We start from the raw sequence: 21,040 nt of genomic DNA, 5'->3' as shown, positions 1-21,040 counted from the left end.
TTTCTACCTCTTTTACTTAAAAGGATCCTGATGGTTATATCAATCTAGGGTAATCTCCCAAATCAATATCCTTAACTTAATCATATCTGCCAAGGCTGTTTGCGATGTAAGGTAACGTATTCCCAGGTTCTGAGTAGTAGGACAAGGACTACTTAGGGAGACAAGGGGAGTATTGTTCTGTTTACTACAGTGTCCAAACAAAGCTTAATCCATGAATGAGGCATCCATATACCTCAACCCCATCCATTCTCTGAATAATGATTTCTTTGAACTCCCTGAACCTCTTTAAGCTCTGTACAATTTTTGTGGCATGGAGCACAGAAATCTGTGTGATTCTGGATGTGAATGCTCTGTTTTTTAGATACACTTCTATAAAAGATTAATTTAATTATGCTTCCAATAGGAACAGTAACATTTGATTTTCCTAAGTAATAAAAATACTGTAGTGTAGATTTTTTTTTGAAAGTATTAGGTTTTCTTAAGTCTCATTTTTTTTTATATAGGCCCTCTCCCACAGTGCAACAGGGAAATACTTTGTCAGACTTATAGAAAGAGTGAGGGCAAAGGAATATAGTTAGTGTTTGATGAGAAAAACAAAATAAACAAGCCATTATTATCACATGAAATACACTGAGATTTGCTGTCCTTTCTGTCTTTTAGGTCCTAAAATTAACCAATGAAGAAGGAAACATATTAGTATAGTTTTCAGACTGCTTTGCCTTCTTTCTGCAACTTTTCTAATCTTTTGTCCTCTCATCCACTTTTCCTCCTTTTTTGTCATTCTTTGTTTTCTTTTTGGTCATATTTGATTTAAAATAATCCTCCATGATGTTTCTTTGGATTCTTTTATACTTTTTAAATAATTTCATTTTGGGGTTATTGTTATTATTTATCCATTGTCAATTTAAATTCTGGAAGGTTCCAAATTTTTAAAAAAATCCCTCATCTTTATTTACAATAAATTTGAAATCCACATTTTATTATAAAGACATCCATTGACTTTATGTTGCTACTATAGCACTGTCACTTAAAGTCCAAATTGTTAGCATCAATGTCAAAGTAAATATCAATAATAAGGTGTCATTTAGTTGCATTCAAATCACCAGAGTAATAGTGATAAGTTGGTATGTGAAAGAAAAATCATTTGAATGCCATAAGGATTTGCAAGTCTCATTGGTGTCAGTTTAAAACCAATTCAAATTTTAGAAGAAATTATTATTTAAAGTACCTGAATTTATATTTGGCAAGTACACGAAAGCTTGGAGGTCGTACAACAAAACTGATGTAGGATAGAAAAGTAAATGCTCACTATGGAAAAAAATAAGGAACTCATATTCTGTTGATTCTCAACCACTCTGGGGAATCCATTCAACCTTCCTAGGCCTTTCCACCTGCGGCCTATGGTAAGAGTGACCAGGTAATTTTGAGCACAGAAACAAATGTTAAATTCACATAAAGAAAAGGTAAAAACATTTCTCTTTGCAAAATATATGATTTTCTTTCAGGGAAACTTTTCAGGAAAACTTAAGACAATCTGTTGATATCTGCTCCTAAGAAATTATTTTATCAGAGGCAACTGTATTTATCATAATAAATTATTATATTTTACATGAAGCTGCTCACTGCTTATCTCCTTACGGTTTACCATAGCATACAACTTTTGAACATGAAAATATTACCCATCCAGGATTGATATATTTGAAATGTAAAACTTTGATGTTTTCGAAAATCTATTATTCTAAGGTTAGTTTTAAAACAGATATAGAGTTGTCTGGACTTACATAAAAGAGTATAGAGTTTTATATAAAAGTAAAAAAAGGGAAAATATTTTCTTCAGATTGAGGCTTAGACCAAGAAATTCATATAATGTGTCATGTCTGTAACTTCGTATGGGCTACTTGAGGGAGCCATGTTACCTTGTCAGCTTCTTGTCTTAAATTCATACTAGCGCTATGGACTTTGAACTTCTGCTCAGATCTATGTATAAAGGAAAAGGCACATATTATATTTATCTTAATTTTCCCTTCCTTTTATATTATGTTGTGTATATGTATATTACATTTTATTAATATTATATATTTATATAAATTCAAAACAAGAACAGAGACAGAAAAATAGTATTGTGAGAACTAGGTAGAACTTAATGAATTATTTGAAGGTCACTTTTAATAAGTTATTTGTAAACTCTCAAACTTATCCTAAATATATAAATAGTAAGGCTAACTTGTTATGGTAGACACATAACCAGAAAAACTCAGATGTTAATAAGTAGCTCTTCATTGCCCATTACATGCAACATTATCTTCTAGATGTTTTCTTCAGTTGCCGGATTGAGCTAAAGGTACAAGAAAAATTATATCCACATACTTATGTAGCTACTTATACTCTTGATATTTTTACTTTATAACAACATGATTTTGAGTTATTATGACTTGTAAAAGAATCAAATGAGATAATAAACAAAGAAAACCATGGATTCTCTTTTGTATTCAATTCTGGACTCATCTGAGTATACAAATATTTGAATAAAAATTAATTTAGCAATCATTTAACCACTCTGTTCATCTTTTCAATCTCTATGTAACTTTACTATCATTTAAAATAATCTTATTTACATGTTTTATTAATATACCATAGAATAAATTGAAATTTAAAAAACTTACTAGGGGTGCCTGGGTGGCTCAGTCATTTAAGCGTCTGACTTTAGCTCAAGACATGATCTCGTGGTTTGTGGGTTCGAGCCCCACGTCCTCGGGCTCTGTGCTGACAGCCCAGAGCATGGAGCCTGCTTCAGATTCTGTGTCTCCCTCTCTCTCTGCCCCTCCCCTCCTCATGCTCTGACTCTCAAAAATGAATAAATGTTAAAAAAAATTTGCTAAGACATTAACAGTTAAAAGTATAGATATTTCCTTTGCCTTATTGTACACTAGTTGAAATATATTAGTGTCTTATATTTTTACAGTGGATCTCTTTTATTATTTTCAATCTTAAAGAAAGATCACTGTTAACTTAATTGAACACTTAAAATCTGTAGTAACAACCCAGAAATGTTTTCTTCTTCTCTATTTCCTAGCTTTCTGGAACCTGCCATGTAATTTGATACTGTAAAATATAAAGGTTAATTTGCTAAATTGCTGAAACTTTAATTACAATACATCAGTTATTTAGACTGTTTGGCATTTCCTGTAAATTCTTCTAATTAGGAAACCCTTAGAGAGTCCTATCAAAGGAGATGAAATCACCAAAATGTGTTGGCAGAGATATTTTTCCTCTTACTGAGGAAACATCATAAGCATTTGGAAAAACTTAGGAATTTTAATTTTACAGTTAAAATGTGAGTGGTATGACCTCAAATGTTTTCTGAGTTTGTTGTAATTGCTTTATAGCCCTTTGTGTGTGTGTGTGTGTGTGTGTGTGTGTGTGTAGAAAAAGAATGTGCTTGCTCTGATATGGGAGGAAATTATGATTAAAGAAGAATTCACTTAAAAGTAAGTTACAAAAGAGGATCCATATTCTTAGACTGTAAATTCAAAACTCAGAATTCAGGAGAGAAAAATATACCTTAGATTTCAAAGTAGTGTTTTTAAATTACATTTTATCTGTTTAATTTTTTTTTTTTACAAAGAGTAGAAAACTCTTTGCTTCAACTTGCAACATATCTATGTAATGTCAAAAACAAAACAAAAATACAGATGGACCATCAGGCTACCTTTTAGTCTACTCCATGTGAAACATATGTAGATTTCCTCATGGAAAATAACCCTGTTATTATAGGGTGTTGCCAAATCCCTAACTACTCATACCAACTGTGCAATGTATTTTCATATATACAAAGGAAATCCCCTCAACACACTGGCACTGTTGAAAAAAGTGCACATTTAATCACAGATAAGACATAAACATTGAAATGTTAAACTCAAAGAGATTCTTAACTTGCTTCCATTTTTATTCTATTTCTGAATAATTTTCTATGTGAATAAGAGAATAGGCCTGAAGGCCTTGTTTATTATGAATAAGACGTTTTCCTGACAAATAACTGGGTTTTAACTACAAACCATTATCTGTTGCAAAGTTGAAAGAGAGAAAGGGGATGGTGTGGTGCTCATGGTCCAAACTGAGGCTGAGAAGAAGAAGTGCCAGGTGCTCTAAGGACTGGGCAGCTTCATGACTAGAATTGATGCAACAAGCCAGTGTTTCCTGGAAAATCTAGAAAACAAGACATGGTTATGTTTCTGAGTTGTTTTTTGGCCAAAGGTAACAGCATTACCAAAAATGATAACTAAAATTTATAATTCCATTAGGTTTCAGGCAGTATGTTCAGCCCATAATCTGTCCTCTAATCCTGAGCCTATGGTGTATACACTAGGGTTATCCTTATTTACACATGGGGAAGGTAAAGCACAAGGAGTCTGAGAATACTGTCAAGGACACATGGCAAGCTGCATCTGAGTTTTATCTCCTAACTAATTTCACCTGTGGAAAGTAATAGGAAGAGTTGAAGTTAGATTGTCAGGCCACAGCCTAGAGTCCAGAAATTCAAAACATTGAGCAGAGTTCACAGGCAGAAGGTCAAATTCATGGACCTGCTGTTCAGCCAAGTAAGTAAAATGCATCAACAGCACAATTCTTATGTCAACACTCAAGAGTTTAAAGTTATAGGGAGGCAGTCTTGAGTAAACATAAAAAGAATGGAGTTCAGAATGACCAACTGGAATCAGTGTCTCAAGACTCATATTGAGCAGGTGATGCAAAAACAACTGATGTTTGACAGCATGCCATAAAAAGTGCATCCTGATCTCTGCCTTAGTATCCTTATCAATATGAATGAAGGAGAAAGTGTGGGCAGCTGCTTTCAAAAAAAAAAAAAAAAAAAGGAATTGTTCAGTTGCTGGATAGCAAAGAAGTAATCTATGTTTAAAATGTTTTACTAATCAAAAATTTCATACTTATTTTCAGATTCCTTTTCTTTTTTTAAACTTAATGTCATTTTTTCCTATTCCAGAATCATCCATGATACTATGTTACATTTAATCATCATGGTGCCATTGTCTCTTATTGACTGCAACAGTTTCTGAGATTTCCATGTTTTTAATGACCTTGACAGTTTTGAGAAATATTGATCAGGTATTTTGTAGAATTCCTTTTGATTGGTATTCGTCCATTTTTTTCCCTCATAATTATATTGAAGTTATGGGTTTTGGGGAGGAAGATCACAAAGGAAAGTGTCTTTTTTATTCCATTCATCATATCAAGGGTACATGCTATCAACATGACAATATTGTTCACTTTAGGCTTGATCACCTGACTGTGGCAGTGGTTGTCAGGTTTCTCTGATGTTAAGTTACAGTTTCCTTCCCCTTTCCATAGTATACAGTTTAGAAAAAAAAAGTCATTATAAACAACCCACACTTGAGAAATGGAATATTTTACTTTACGTCCTTGAAAGTGAAATATCTACACAAATTATTTAGAATTCTTCTGCATGGGAGCTCCGTTTCTTCTCCTCATTTATTTATTTGTTCAATAATTTGTTTATACCACTCTGGACTCATGGGTGTTTATTTCATACTTTGGATTAAAATCTAATATTGCTTTATTTACTTTGTTGTTAAATTATTCCAACTTTGGCTTTGGAAGCTCTTTTACTTGGCACCTGTGTCTCTTTGACACCCCATCATTGTTTTTACTTTTTGTTTTTTGTGTTTGTTTACTTTTGAACATCCCAGAATGGTTTAGGCTCATTTTGTATATTCCCTACCCCAATCCTAGATTCAGCTAGTTCTCCAAGCAGACCTGATTACTTTCATTGCTACTGAAGTGTCATTTCCTCCAAGACCTCTGAGCATCTACCCAAGTACATATATTTATAAGTATTTCTATATATAACTATTTCTAAATTAGGCTAAACAGGACTTCACACTGATCCTCCAACTCTCATTCATCACCACACAAGTCATTCTACCCCTCTTTCCTTGCTCTTCTGGAACTTCTTTCTCCAGTGAGAAAATCGATTTCCAGTATTTGTTAATCCATTCACTCAGTTATTCAATTCCAGCTTACATAACAGCCATTCACACATGGAAAACAACTTTATTTATGTGCTTATTTATAGTTTTTTTCCCTTTAATCTAATATACTTCATTCGTTTCCAAAGCTACTCAAGTTAGCACATTTTCTCCTTCTGCCTTCAGTGAAGTTGTTTAATACTTGTAATATAGTTAGATTCTTCTGTCACATCACATCTTCTCTCCTGGGATCCTCAAATCTATGAAACTATTTTCATAAGAATTTGTGCGCATTAAAGTTATAGCACTCTTTGTGCTGTAAAGTTCTGAGATTTGACTAAAGCATAGTGTCCTTTTATCAATCATAATATTGTACAGAGTAGTTTCACCATCATAAAAAAGACTTGTGCTTCATGTATTCAATCCGTATCCAATGAACTGTTGACAACCACTCATCTTTTTACTGTCTCAGTAGTTTTGCCGTCTCCATAATGCCTATAGTTGGAGTCATACACTATGTAGCTTTTGTAGATTGGCTTCTTTCACTTAATAATAGCATTTAAGGTTTCTCCTTGTCTTTTTTAAGTTTTTATTTATTTCTAGGAGAGAGAGAGAGAGAGAGAGAGAGAGAGAGCGTGAGCAGGGGAGGGTCAGAGAGAGAGGGAGTCACAGACTCTGAAACAGGCTCCAGGCTCTGAGCTGGCAGTCAGCACTGAGCCCGACGCGGGGCCCGAACCCACGAACCGCGAGATCATGACCTAAGCGAAAGTCGGACGCTTAACCGACTAAGCCATCCAGGCGCCCCTCTCCTTGTCTTTTCATGGCTTGATGGCTTATTTCTTTTTAGTGCTGAATAATATAGCATTATCTGGTTGTACCACAGTTTATCCATTCACCTATCAGAAGACATGTTGGTTGTGCACACTTTTGTGTGGGCAAAATACCAAGGAGAATGACTGCAGGATTGCATAGTTTTGTAAGAAACCACCAAACTCTTCCAGAGTGGCTGTACCATTTTACACTTCTGCTAGCAATTCATGACAGTCTTGTTCTACATCCTCACCAGTATGTGGTGGTATCAGTGTTCTGGATTTTGATGTGCAGTAGTATTTCATTGGTTTTTAAATTTGCATTTCCCTAGTAACATATGATGTGGAGCATGTTTTCATATGCTTATTTGTCATCTGTGTATATTCTTAGGTGAGGTGTCTGTTTTAAAAGTTGTTTTGTTTACCTAATGCTGAGTTTTAAGAGTTCTTTTTATATTTTGGATAACAGACCTTTATCAGGTGTGTCTTTAGCAAATACTTTCTCCTAGTGGGTAGCTTGTCTNCTTGTAAACCCCAGCTTATTAATTCTATCTTTCCTTTGATTTGTGTGTAAAAAGTCACTGTCAAACTCAAAAATCATCCCCATTTTCTCCTCTTTTATCCTCCAGCAGTCATAGTTTTGTGTTTTACATTTAGTTTATGGTTCAGTTTGAGTTAATTTTTGTCAAGGGTGTAAGATCTGTCTGTAGATTCTTTTTTTTTTTNAAAGACAGAGTACCCCAAGCAAGGACACTAATTTCCTAGGGCTTCCATAATAATTTTTTTTTAAGTTTTATTTATTTATTTTGAGAGATAAAAGGAGGGAGGGGCAGAGACAGAGCAAGAGACAGAATCTCAAGCAGGCACCACACTGTCAGCACAGAGCCGGATGCAGGGCTCAAACTCATGAACTGTGAGATCATGACCTGAGCTAAAATCAAGAGTTGGATGCTTAACCGCTTAACAGACTGAACCCCCCCAGGCACCTCAGGCTGCATAATAAATTACCACAAACTGGGTGACCTAATAACAGAATTTTTTCCCCTCACATTTCTGAAGGCTAGAAATCTGCAATCAAGGTGTTGGCAGGGCTATGCTCCCTCTAGAGGTTCTAGGAGAGAATCCTTCCTTGCTTCTTCCAGTTTTGAGAAGCTGCTGGTATCCCTTCGCCCTAGCAGTGTCACTCCAGCCTGCCTCCTTCTTCATGTAGCCTTCTCTGTGTCTGTGTCTTCCTTCCTTTTCACTGCTTATACAGTTACTGGATTTGGGACCTCCTCTGATCCAAGATGATCTTAGCTTATGATTCTTAACTTGATTACATCTTCAAAGACCCTTTTTCCAAAGAGGTCCCATTCACAGGTTCCAGATAGACCTATCTTTTGGGAGGCCACCAGTCAACCCACAACAATGACTATTCATTGGCTCTGATTTCTCATGGGCCACAGTTGTTTTTGCCATACTCTTACTTTGTGCTTTTAAACCCCAGGCACGGGATGGTTAAAGGAATGACTTGAGGCAGTTATCCAACAAGGAAGTGGGTTTCTTTTTCAGAGTGTGCTAATGTGAGTTGGATTCAATCATGGTACATGACTGGAAAAGGCAATATAAAAACATGATAATAGGAAAACTAGATACCCTTTGTTCCCTTTGGATTTTAATGTTGAAGTTTCTACATTTTATATTCCTCCAGCCACACAACCCATCCTTGTCCCAAGTGTGTTTTCCTCTGATATCAAAGAGAAAGATAACTTTTCTTATCAAAGGTGGTAGCTCTGTGGACTTCGATTTTGTTAATGTGAACATAGTTTGGTGAGAACAGTATTTCTACCCATGATGCATTACTAGACTTACAAGTGATGCTTCCCCACACAGCTGATTCTTTTTTTTTTTTTTTTTTAGATGTATTTGACAGTTGTTCCAGCACTTTTTGTTGAAAAGACTATCTTTCTCCATTGTGTTTGATCCTTTGTCAAAAATTAATTGACTGTTTTTGTGTGGGTTTCTCTTGGACTTGTATTCTGTTTCAAGATCTATTTGCCTATTCTTTCATCAATACCAATCTTAATTACTATAATTTTATTGTAAGTCTTGAAGTTGGATAGTGTCAGTCTTCCAACTTTGTTCTTCTCATTCAATATTATGTTGGTTATTCTGGGTCTTTAACTTCTCTATATAAACTTTAGGATCAGTTTGTAGATATTACCAGGATAACTTGTTAGGATTTTGGCTGGGGTTGTACTCAATCTCTAGATCAAGTTGGAAAGAACTGATATCTTGACAATATTGGGTCTTCCTATATATTTAGATGGACTAATTCTCCATTCACTTATTTCTCTTATTTCTTTCATCACAGTTTTATAGTTTTCCTCATAATCTTGTATATATTTCATATGATGGGTGCTAATGTAAATGGTACTGTATTTTAAATTTCAGATTCCACTTATTCAATACTGGTATGTAAAAAAGCAGTAATTTTTGTGTATTAACCTTGTATCTTGCAACCCTGCTTTAATTGCTTATTAGTTCTAGGAGAGGTGGGTTTTTTTTTTCTTAAAAGAAAAACCCAGTGCTCATCCCAACAAGTGCCCTCCTCCATGATCATCATCCCCCTTCCCCTCTCCCCCACTCCCATAAGCCTTCAGTTTGTTCTCAGCATTCAAGAGTCTCTCATGGTTTGCCTCCCTCCCTCTCCCCAACTATTTTTCCCCTTCTTCTCCCCCATGGTCCTCTGTTAAGTTCCTCCTTATCCACCTATACGTGCAAACATATGGTATCTGTCCTTCTCTGCCTGACTTATTTCGCTCAGCATGACACCCTCAAGTTCCATCCATGTTGCTACACATGGCCAGATTTCATTCTTTCTCATTGCCATGTAGTATTCCATTGTATAGATGAACCACATCTTCTTGATCAGTTCGTCCGTTTATGGACACTTAGGCTCTTTCCATGTTTTGGCTATTGTTGAGAGTGCTGCCATGAACATTGGGGTACATGTGCTCCTATGCATCAGCACTCCTGTATCCCTCGGGTAAATTCCTAGCAGTGCTATTGATGGGTCATAGGGGAGTTTTATTGTTAATTTTTTGAGGAACCTCCACACTGTTTTCCAGAGGGGCTACACCAGTTTACATTCCCACCAACAGTGTAGGAGGGTGCCTGTTTCTCTACACCCTCACCTCTAGGAGAGGTGTTTTTGTTTGATTGGCTGGTTGGGTATTTTTGGCCAATACTTTCAGATTTTCTTCATAGACAATTATGTAATCTGTGAGTAAAGGAAGTTTTATTTTTTTCCTGATTTACATGCCATTTATTTCCTTTTATTGTTCTAATGTATTAACTAGGATTCATTCTTATTTTGATTTGTAAATCTTCAATGACAAATGATATTGAGCATCTTTCCATATGTTTGTCATTATCAAGTATTCATTGTGAGGTATCTGTTCAGATCTTTTGCCTATTTATTAATCAGTTCTTTTGTGTGGAATTTTGGAGGTTTTAAACAATGTTTTTGGCAAATCCAAACATATTTTAATAAATCTTTTTTCAGATATGTGTTTCAATCTGCTTGCAAATATTTTCTCCTCATTTCAGGACAGGTCATGATCCCAGGGTCATTGGATTGAGTCCTGCATAATGGAGCCTGCTTAAGATTCTCCCTCTCTCCCTCTGCCCCCTCCCCCACTCATACTTGCTTGCTCTTTCTCTAAAATAAAAAGAAGAGAGAGGAGAATAATTTTAATAAAGTGTAACCTATCAATATGTTTTTCTTTCATGGACTTTGCTTTTAGTGTTGTACCTCAAATGTCATCACCAAAAACGATGCCATGCAGATTTATTCTATCATCTAGAACTTCAGATTCTGTGTCTCTCTTGCTCTCTGCCTCTCCCCATTCATGCGCTGTCTCTCTTTTACTCAAAAATAAATAAAAACATAATTTTTTTTAAAATGAAAAGACCGTCCTTTTTCTACTGATTTGGAATTTGTCCAATATTCCACTGAATTGTGTATTTCTCACTTTACATTTATGCAGGTCTATTTCTAGGCTCTTGAATCTGTTTCATTAATCTATGTGTCTAATATTTTATCAATACTACACTGCCTTGATTTCTATAGTCTTATATTAAGTCTTGAAATTGATAGTTTTAGTTCTCCAATTTTGTGTTTCTTCTTTAGTATTGTATTGTCTAGTGTGGACATTTTTTCATATAAACTTTAGAGTTGTTTTGTTGATGTCTCCAAAATAGTTTGCTGGGATTTTGATGGGGATTGCACTGAACCTATAAAACAATTTGAGAAGAATTAACATATAAATAATATTGAGTCTTTCAATTCATAAACATGGAATATTTCCCCATTTATTTTAATCTTCTTTGATATATTTCATCAGTGTTTTAAAATGTTTGGCACACTGATCATGTATGTTGTGTTTAATTTGTGGTTAAGTTTTTCATTTAGCTTTGTGCTATTATTAATGGTATATTTTTTAATCAAATTTTAGTTGGTCATTGTTAATGTATAGGAAAGAAATTAACTTTTGTATAGTAACCTTTTATCCTATGATCTTTTTATACACTCACTTTTAGTTTCAGTATTTTTTTGTTGATTCTTCAGGATTTTTTACAAAGATAAGTATATCATCTGCAAATAAAGGAAGATCTATTTATTTATTTCGTTTGTAGATCTTATATTTCTTTTTCTTGTCTTATTTCACTACATAGGGAATGATATTGAATAGACGGGGAGAGAGAGTATGTCTTTACCATGTTCTCTGTCTTAGGGGAAAAGTGTCGAGTCACACTACTCACTATGATTTTAGCTATGGTTTTGTAGGTGTTCTGTATTAAATTGAGGGTGTCCCCTTCTGTTTCTAGTTTGCAGAGAATTTTTATCACAAACACTGGAGTTTGTCAAATGCTTTTTTGGCATTAGTTGATATGATTGTATGATATCTTCCTTAACATGTTGATGTGGTGCATTGTTTTATTGATTTTTTTCAAATGTTGAACCAGTCTTGCATATTTAGAATATGTCTCACTTTGTCATAATGTGCAATTGTTTTTCTGTTGTTGGATTCCATTCACTGATATTTTGTTGCTAATTTTTATGTCTGTGTTTATGAGAAATATTAGTCTATAGTTTTCCTTTCTTGTAATATCTTTATTTGCTTTATGTATTAGGGCAAGGACAAACCCATATATTGAGTTCTATTTCCTAGAAAGGATTATAGAAAATTGGCATAATTTCTTGCTTGAACGTTTGTGACAATTTGCAATGGTACTATTATTATTTATTCCATCTCTTTTAATAGATATAACATTATTCAGATTACCTACATTTCTTTGTTATAGTTTTGATAGTTTGTGTATTTCAGGCAACTGGTTGATTTCATATAAGTTATCAGTTGTAAACACAGAGTTGCTTGTAGTATTCCTTTTAATGTCCAAGAAATCAGTAATAAAAACCCTTCTTTCATTTCTGATGAAGGTAATTCATTCTCTTCTCTCTCTTCAAAGAACTGTCAAATTTCATTTATTTCTGCACTATTTTTATTATTCTTTATTTCTCTTAGTTTTAGGCATATATTTCCTTATTTCTTTAGTTTCCTAAAGTGGACACTTAGGTTATTAGTGTTAGATCTCTTTTATTTTCCAATATATGAATTTAATATTATAAACTTTTCTCTAAGCACCATTTCCCCCATCCTCCAAATTTTCCTAGGTAGAATTTTCATATTCATTTAATTCAAAATATGCTTTAATTCCTTTTGATACTTTTTTTTGACTCGTGTTTTTTAGAAGTATAGAATTGTATTGTTTAAACTGCGTTTGGTGATTTTTTCCAGTTATTTTTCTGGAATTGACTTTTAGTTATTTCTATCAATAACACACTCTATACAATTTCTATATTTTAAATTTATAAAAACTCTTTATGACCCAAAATGTAGTTTATTTTGGTGAATGCTCCATGTGAGATTGGAAAGAAAGTGTATTTTTGCTGCTGTTAAATTAAGTAATCTTTAAATGTCAATTGTATTTAGTAGATTGATAGTACATTCAATAGATCAAATCATTGATTTTCTGACTGCTTGCTTTATTAATTGTTAAAAGTGGAGGAGCACCTGGATGTCTCAGTTGGTTAAGTGTCCTACTGCAGCTCAGCTAGTGATCTTGTGATTTTGTGCTAACAGCTCAGAGCCTGGTGCCTTCTTTGGATTTTGTGACACCCTCTCTCTATGCCTCTCCCCTGCTCACACTCTGTCTCTCTATCAAAAATAAATAAACATTTAAAAATTATTAAAAGTAGATTGTTTAAATCTCTAAGTATAATAGTGGATTTCTTTTTTAAATTCTTTCTGTTTTTGTGTCAAGTATTTTGATGCTACGTTGTTAGGTACATGCACATTTAAGATACTGTCCCTTCTGTGGGGATAGATATATTGCCATTATGACCTTTTTATAGTTGGTAATTTTCCTTGTTCTAATCTCTACTTTGATTGAAATTAACATAGCCACTCCAGTGTCCATTTAATTATTGTTAGCATGATACATATTTTTACTTTTAACTTATTTCTTATTTTTATATTTTAATTTTAATTGTTACTGTAATCATACTGTGTAATCATACAGTGTAGTAATGATTTCAGGAGTAGAATCCAGTGACTCATCCCCCATATATTACACCTAGAGCTTATCCCAATGGGTGTCTTCATTAATGTCCCTTGCCCATTTAGCTCATACCCCCACCCATACCCCTCCAGCAACCCCCAGTTTGTTCTCTGTATTTAAGAGTCTCTTATGTTTTGTCCCTCTCTCTGTTTTTACATTATTTTTGCTCCCCTTCCCTTATGTTTATCTATTTAAAGTCCTCATATGAGTAAAATGATATGATATGTATCTTTCTCTGACTAATTTTGCTTTGCACAATGCATTCTAGTTCCATCCACGTTGTTGAAAAATGGCAAGATTTCATTCTTTTCTATTGCTGAGTAATACTCCATTGTATATATATGTATATATACCACATCTTCTTTATCCATTCATCCATCAGTGGTCATTTGAGATCTTTCCATACTTGGGTTACTGTTGATAGTGCTGCTATAAACATTGGACTGCATGTGGCCATTTGAAACAGCATACCTGTATCCTTTGGATAAATACCTAGTAGTGTAATTGCTGGGTCATAGGCTAGTTTTTAATTTTTTGAGGAAACTCCATACTGTTTTCCCGAGTGGCTACACCAGTTTGTATTTCCACCAACAGTGAGAAAGAGATCCTTTTTCTCCACATCTTCTCCAACATCTGTTGTTGCCTGAGTTGTTAACATTAGCTATTCTGATGGGTGTGAGGTGGTATCTCATTGTAGTTTTGATTTGTATTTCCTGATGACGAGTGGTGTTGAACATCATTTCCTGTGTTGGTTGTCCATCTGGATGTCTTCGGAGAAGTGTCTGTTCATATCTTCTGCCCATTTCTTCACTGAATTATTTGTTTTTGGGATATTGAATTTGGTAAGTTCTTTATAGATTTTGGATACTAACCCTTTTTCTGATATATCATTTGCAAATACCTTCTCCCATTCCATTGGTTGCTTTTAGTTTTGCTAATTGTTTTCTTCACCATGTTGAAGGTTTTATCTTGATGTGATCCCAATACTTTAATTTTGATTTTGTTTCCCTTGCCTCTGGAGACATGTTGAGTAAGAAATTACTGTGGCCAAGGTCAAAGAGATTGTTGCCTGCTTTCTCCTCTAGGATTTGGATGGCTTTCTGTTCATCTGTTCTGCATCCCAGAACAGGTTTTGGGCTTTTGGGCTTTTGTGTAATCATTTTCATTGCCTTCCATGTACCTTTTAATTTCCTCTTTAACTTCTTGGTTAACCCATTAATTCTTGAGTAGGATGGTCTTTAATCTCCAAGTATTCATTGTCTTTCCAAAGTCTTTCTTGTGGTTCATTTCGTTTCAGTAGTGTTGTGGTCTGAAAATATGCACAGTATGATCTCGATCTTTTTGTACTTGTTGAGGGCTGATTGTGATCCAGCATGTGATCTGTTCTGGAGAATACTCCATGTGCACTCGAGAATGTGTATTCCACTGCTTTAGGATAAAATGTTCTGAATGAATCTGTTAAGTCCATCTGTTCTAGTTGTCATTTATTCTATCTTATTTGTACATTTTTTTTTTTACTGTTTAAGGATTTTCTTTTTTTCTCTTTTCTTTTCTTTCCCCTTTTTTGCTATTCCGGCAAGCTTTTTTCAGCAACCAGACCAAAACACACTCAGGATCTAGCTTCCTTAATTTGATTTTTTATGTTGTTTTAAAGTTTTTAATTTAAACCTTTTATTTTATTATTTTTCCTCCTTTAAAATGACAAAATGAAGGAATTCACCCCAAAAGAGAGAATAGGAAGAAATGATGGTCAAGGACTTAATCAACACAGATATAAGTAAGATGTCTGAACTAGACTTTAGAATCACGATAAAAATACTAGCTTGTGTTGAAAAAAGCATAGAATCCATTTCTGTGGAGCTAAAAGAAGTAAAATCTAGTCAGCATGAAATTAAAAGTGCTATAACCTAATAGTTGGGGAGAGGGAGGAAGGCAAACCTTGAAAGACTCTTGAATGCTGAGAACAAACTGAGGGTTGATGAGGGTGGGGGAAAGGGAGGGGCTGACAGGCATGAAGGAGGGCACTTGTTGGGATGAGCACTGGGTTATATGGAAACCAATTTGATAATAAACTAAGAAAAAAAAAGTGCTATAACCTAGATGCAAACTTGAATGGATGCCACAGTGGCAAGGATGAATAAAGCAGAGTAGCAAATCAGCAGTGTAGAAGACAAACTTAGGGAGAATAATAAAGCAGAAAAAAGAGGGAAACTAAGGCAAAAGAGCACAGTATAAGAATTAGAGAACTCTGTGGCTCATAATAAGAAATAACATCTGAATCATAGGAGTCCCAGAAGATGGAGATGGAGAAAAAGGCGTAGAAGATTTATGTGAGCAAATCATAGCAGAAAACTTTCCTAACCTGAGGAAAGACACAGCCATCAAAATCCAAGAAGCAGAGAGAACTCCCATTAGATTCAACAAAAACCAACCATCAACAAGGCATATCATAGTCAAATTCACAAACTACTCAGGCAAGGAAAGAATCATGAAAGCGGCAAGGAAAATAAATTCCTTAACATACAAGGGAAGACAGATCAGGTTTGCAGCAGACCTATCCACAGAAACTTGGCAGGCTAGAATGGAGTGGCAGGATTTATTCAACTTGCTGAGTCAGAAAAATATGCGGCCAAGAATTCTTAATCCAGCAAGGCTGCCATTCAAAATAGAAGGAGAGATAAAGAGTTTCCCAGATAGAGAAATTCTAAAGGAGTTTATGACCACTAAACCAGCCCTGCAAGAAATTTTAAGGGGGACTCTCTGAGGGGACAGAGGTTGAAACAAAACAAAGCAAAAAGACCAAAAGCAACAAAGACTAAAATGGGCCAGAGAACACTATCAGAAATATCAGCTCTAAAAGCAACACAATGGCACTAGATTCATATATTTCAATAATCACTCTAATTAACAATGGACTAAATGCTCCAATCAAAAAACATAAGGTATTAGAATGGATAAGAAAACAAGATCCATCTATATGTACCCATTTTAGGCCTAAGACACCTTCAGATTGAAAGGAGATTAAGAACCATCTTTCATGCTAATGTTTGCCAGAAGAAAACTGGAATAGTCATAACAGAATATCTAGATTTTAAAATAAAGACTGTAATAAGAGATGAAGAAGGGCATTATATCATAATTAATTAAGGAGTCCATCCAGCAAGATGACCTAACAGTTGTAAACATCTATTTCCCCGGTGTGAAAGAACTCAAATATATAAATCAATTAATCACAAACATAAAGAAACTCATTGGTAATAAACCATAATAGTAGAGGACTACAACACCCCACTTACAGCGATGGACAGATCATCAAAGCAGAAAATCAACAAGGAAACAATGGTTTTGAATGACACACTTTATTCTTTACATTTGATATGAGTTTCTTGTAGACAACATACAGTTGGATCTTTTTTTAAATTCACTTTGACAATCTGTGTCTTTTAATGAATGTATTTATACCATTCACATTTAAAGTGATAGTGATAAAATTGTAGTAATATCTACTCTGATTGTAACTGTTGTATATTCATTGCACTTGTTCTCTTGTTTTTTTCTCGCTTCTCTGGTTTTAATTGAGCATTTTAGCATTTTATGAATCCACTTAATCTTCTCTCTTAAGGAATCAATTACACATCTTTTTTTAAAGGTGGTCTTACTAGAGTTTGATGTATTTGTCCATTTTTATGGGACATAAGACCTCACTCCAATAACATGTAGTATAGGTATCTTAAGTCAAAGTGTATCTAATTTCTCCCTGACATTCCTCATATTACTGTTGTTCATTTCACTTATCTTAGTCTCTTTGGACTCTGTTTTTTTCTTACTCTTTGGCATGCAGTGTAATTGTTTTGTCTAAAGCTGGACATGTATTTGGGTAACAGAAAACATTGAAGTTGATAGGCCTTTAGTGTGAGAATTAGTGTGAGAATTCATACTCTGCCTAGCAGCTGCATTGTGCTTAATGTTTGCTGTAACTGTAGGTGCCAGAAGCTTCAGAATCCTCTTGTGCACTTGTGTTTGTTTCCTCTCTTGACTTTGGGCTTCCCTAAGTACTCTTCCTCAGAGACACTGTGTCTTGCAACCCTCAGCTATAATTCACTGTTACTACATTGATCTTCTTGGTCTGGTAGAAAGGTGTGGGGAAGGGAGAACATTCTACAATTTTGTATTACAGTTTTGATTAAATTTTTGATTAATTTGATTAAGTCCTAAGTCTCTGAGATTGCAGCATTCCCAATGTAATGTTTGGCACTTTGAACCCTGTCAACTAATTGAATATCTTTCTTTTATAGATTAGAGAGAAAAATGAGGGAGCTGGTGTGGGAATAATGTCTTTCTCCCAGTTGAGTTAAAGCTCTGGGAAAGTCTTTTCCCTCTTAAGAATAGGTGGAGTTGTGGAGAGGGCTCTGGAATGTTTTACAATAATGCTCTTCTCCTCTGCAAGAGCTACAGGTAAGTCTTTTTGGGATTGGTTGTAAGAATCACAGGATTCCTGGAGATAAAGCAAATAAATTGCGGGATCCCTCTTAAGACTATGGCCCTCCTCCCAGAGTTTCTTACCCAGATGCTCACCCAGATTCATCTTCCAACAGTTTCTAAAAATTAGCGTTTAAATATTCTTGAAGTTTAGGATGGTAGCAATTTTTGCTTCAGATAAGCAGGTCTCCTTTCTGTCTCTGGATTCACTTGTCTCTACAGATTTCCAGATGGTAGTCTGCCCTGCAATTTCAGTTATCTGATGGTTTCAAGAAAGAAATTTCTGGTTTTTAGTTTGTCCAGCTTTTTATTTTTTCTTGCAAACACAGAAGAGATGACTTCCAAACTATTTACATATTGGAGCTGAATCCAGAAATCACTGAGCAGTCTTTTAAATATGTCTTTTCTTCTCTTAATTTCCATTTTAGACCTCTTAAGAAATTCAAAATAAGCAGACAATATATTCTTTTCTTTTAAGAACTAATAATTTAGATAGAAAAATCACATATTCACACATATATACATATATAACATTTTGGAGTGCATAATTAATTATACTTAATTTGTAGTTCCTCATCTGTCTGGAATGTGAATTTTCTGGAAAATTGATATTTCTTGAAAATCTTTCTTTTTTTAATTATAATTTATACTTCTTGATGACACAAAGTTGCTTATATATACATACGTAGAAATTTTTAATATATTTATTTATATATAATCATTTATATCTATAGTTTATATATACAAATACATACATACACATATACATATATTAGGTTAACATGCTCTGAGAAAAACCTCAAGTCTTGTTTCCCTTTATATTGTCCTTTCATACTACTCTGCATTCTCCATTATATATTTTGAGTTCTTGGGTTGGCTTTCATATTTCATATATTTCATATGAATATGAAATATTCATACTTTTTTGCTTTCATAGTTTTCCTGTTCATTTTAGGTTTCAGGTGACACTTCATGCTACCTATTTGCTTCCATTAGAAGCCAGCCTGTGAAAACTGTGTATAAAATAAAATACACTGCTTTCGATATGTCTTTACCAGTCACTCTATCAGCAAATTAATAAACTTTGAGTTGTTTATTTTGGCTATTTTTAAACACTTTTGCTAATTATAATGTTCTCAACTTTGTCCTGAATAAGTGCAATTTTCCAGGTAAGAAATGTCTGGATAAATGGGGTGCTGAGAGCTGACTCAAATCCTTGTGGAATAAACAAAATAATTCTGAAGGCATACCAAATAAGACCCTTAAAATTGTGGTTAAAATTCAAAGTCTGATCATTAATTCTGTACAAGTTGCTTCATTAAATTTGTGAGAATTTGAATTCTTACACTTTATATATTCAGTCTGACTTTATGATTTTAATTAAAGAAAACCATTTAAAATCGAGTCTTTGCAAGAAAACATAACTTTCTCACTAATATATTTAAAACAAATTTTCTATACTATCTCTTTAAATATTATTAATACAACAAAAGAATTGCCAGCAAGCATATTTTTAAACACACGCTGGGCTCTCAGGGACTACTCAGATTTCCTTTGATGAAAGAAGACAGGTGTGATCTGGACATTTTTCAAAGATGGTGTAACAGGATACACATATTCATTATTCCAAATTTTATTTCTGTTGGCAATGGTTAATTTTTCTAAAACTCTCCATTTCCCTCGCATAATGATGTTTTACTAATAGCATCACTAAAGCCCACTTGGACAGAGGTAATATTTGATAAAAGTAAATGAATCCATATTAAATTGAGTAGGAGCCAAGGGAACTCAAGGTCAGTTGTTCCTACCAGGCTTCCATTAGGAGTCTGCATTCCAGGATACTTGCTTTCAATGAACAAAGCTATTGTGAAAGTAATTTATAAGACTAAGTTTTAGAATTTCCTGATAATAACACAGATTCATTTGGGGATCATAAGGATAGCTTGTTCACCTGAAAGCAAGCTAGGATACCTAAGAGCATTGGGTATTAAATGGCCACATGTGATGATCTCTTACTGCATCAGTACCTCCCATGACCTTCTGTAAGAAAAAGCACACTGCCAGAAACCTTTACGTTCCTAGTACATAATGCTCGAAGAGTTCTGAATTCAGTAATAGATGCACAGGTGTGATTTGGGGTTAGTGAGCAGTCAGAGACTGAGTCACCAGCATTGTATTATATGAGTCATAGCTGGGGGAAAAATCACAGTTCATTGAACTAAAACAGTTATGCACCTAATTTCTCCTGAGCCCGTATTTTTAGAGCAGTAATCAGGCATTCTGCATACTTTTTAAGTGCCCATGAGTTTATTCTTCTGATCCCTTTGGAAGGTAAATAGACTCATTTTTTCCACTCTTTTTTGATATCTACTGAAACTATATCAGTGAACCAACAGCTCAAGTCCTTTTTCATGAATAAAATAACTACTTGGTTAAATAAACACAAGGAAATTTTGAAATTAACTTGGAGTATATTTATCGAAGATCATTCTGTATTCATTAGTTTAACTTATTTATATTTTATATATACTTTTAAGGTTTTATTTTGAGTTTATATTATGGTTAAGAATTAATACTGAGTTTTAAAATGCAATTGTATTGTTTTTGCACATTCAGCATATGTTTAAAGGCTTTTGAATTCTGACCTCTACTATAATGAAAGTTTCTTAGTTTCTCATGTCCTAGAGGATCTTCCTCCCAACCTTCCTTCTGCTCCTGCTAACAAAATCTTCCAAATATCTGTTTGATTCCTTAAGTTGGGCCAAGAGGAATGAGCCTTATCTATCAAATGACTCAGAGTCAATAAAGAAAACTGGGTACTAACAAGAGGAGACCCAGTACAGCACATTCCAAGTTGCACATGTGTCTCCACTCAGAATGGAAATGGAGCATAGGAAATTTCAGGGACTTGTCAAGATCAATTTTCTAATTGTTGGCAGAACCCTATACATTATGCATGAATGCCTGTCCAAACTAGCAGCAGTATGTTTAACCCTATATATGAGAATCACAGCAAGAAAAACACCACCTTCTTTTACTCACTAGATCTGTCCCTTTATCTCTAGTACTAGATACAAACCT

This window comes from Crocuta crocuta, unplaced genomic scaffold (assembly GCF_008692635.1).
Source record: "Crocuta crocuta isolate KB4526 unplaced genomic scaffold, BGI_CrCroc_1.0 scaffold26, whole genome shotgun sequence".
Classification (NCBI taxonomy): domain Eukaryota; kingdom Metazoa; phylum Chordata; class Mammalia; order Carnivora; family Hyaenidae; genus Crocuta; species Crocuta crocuta.
This window is presented reverse-complemented; position numbering follows the sequence as displayed.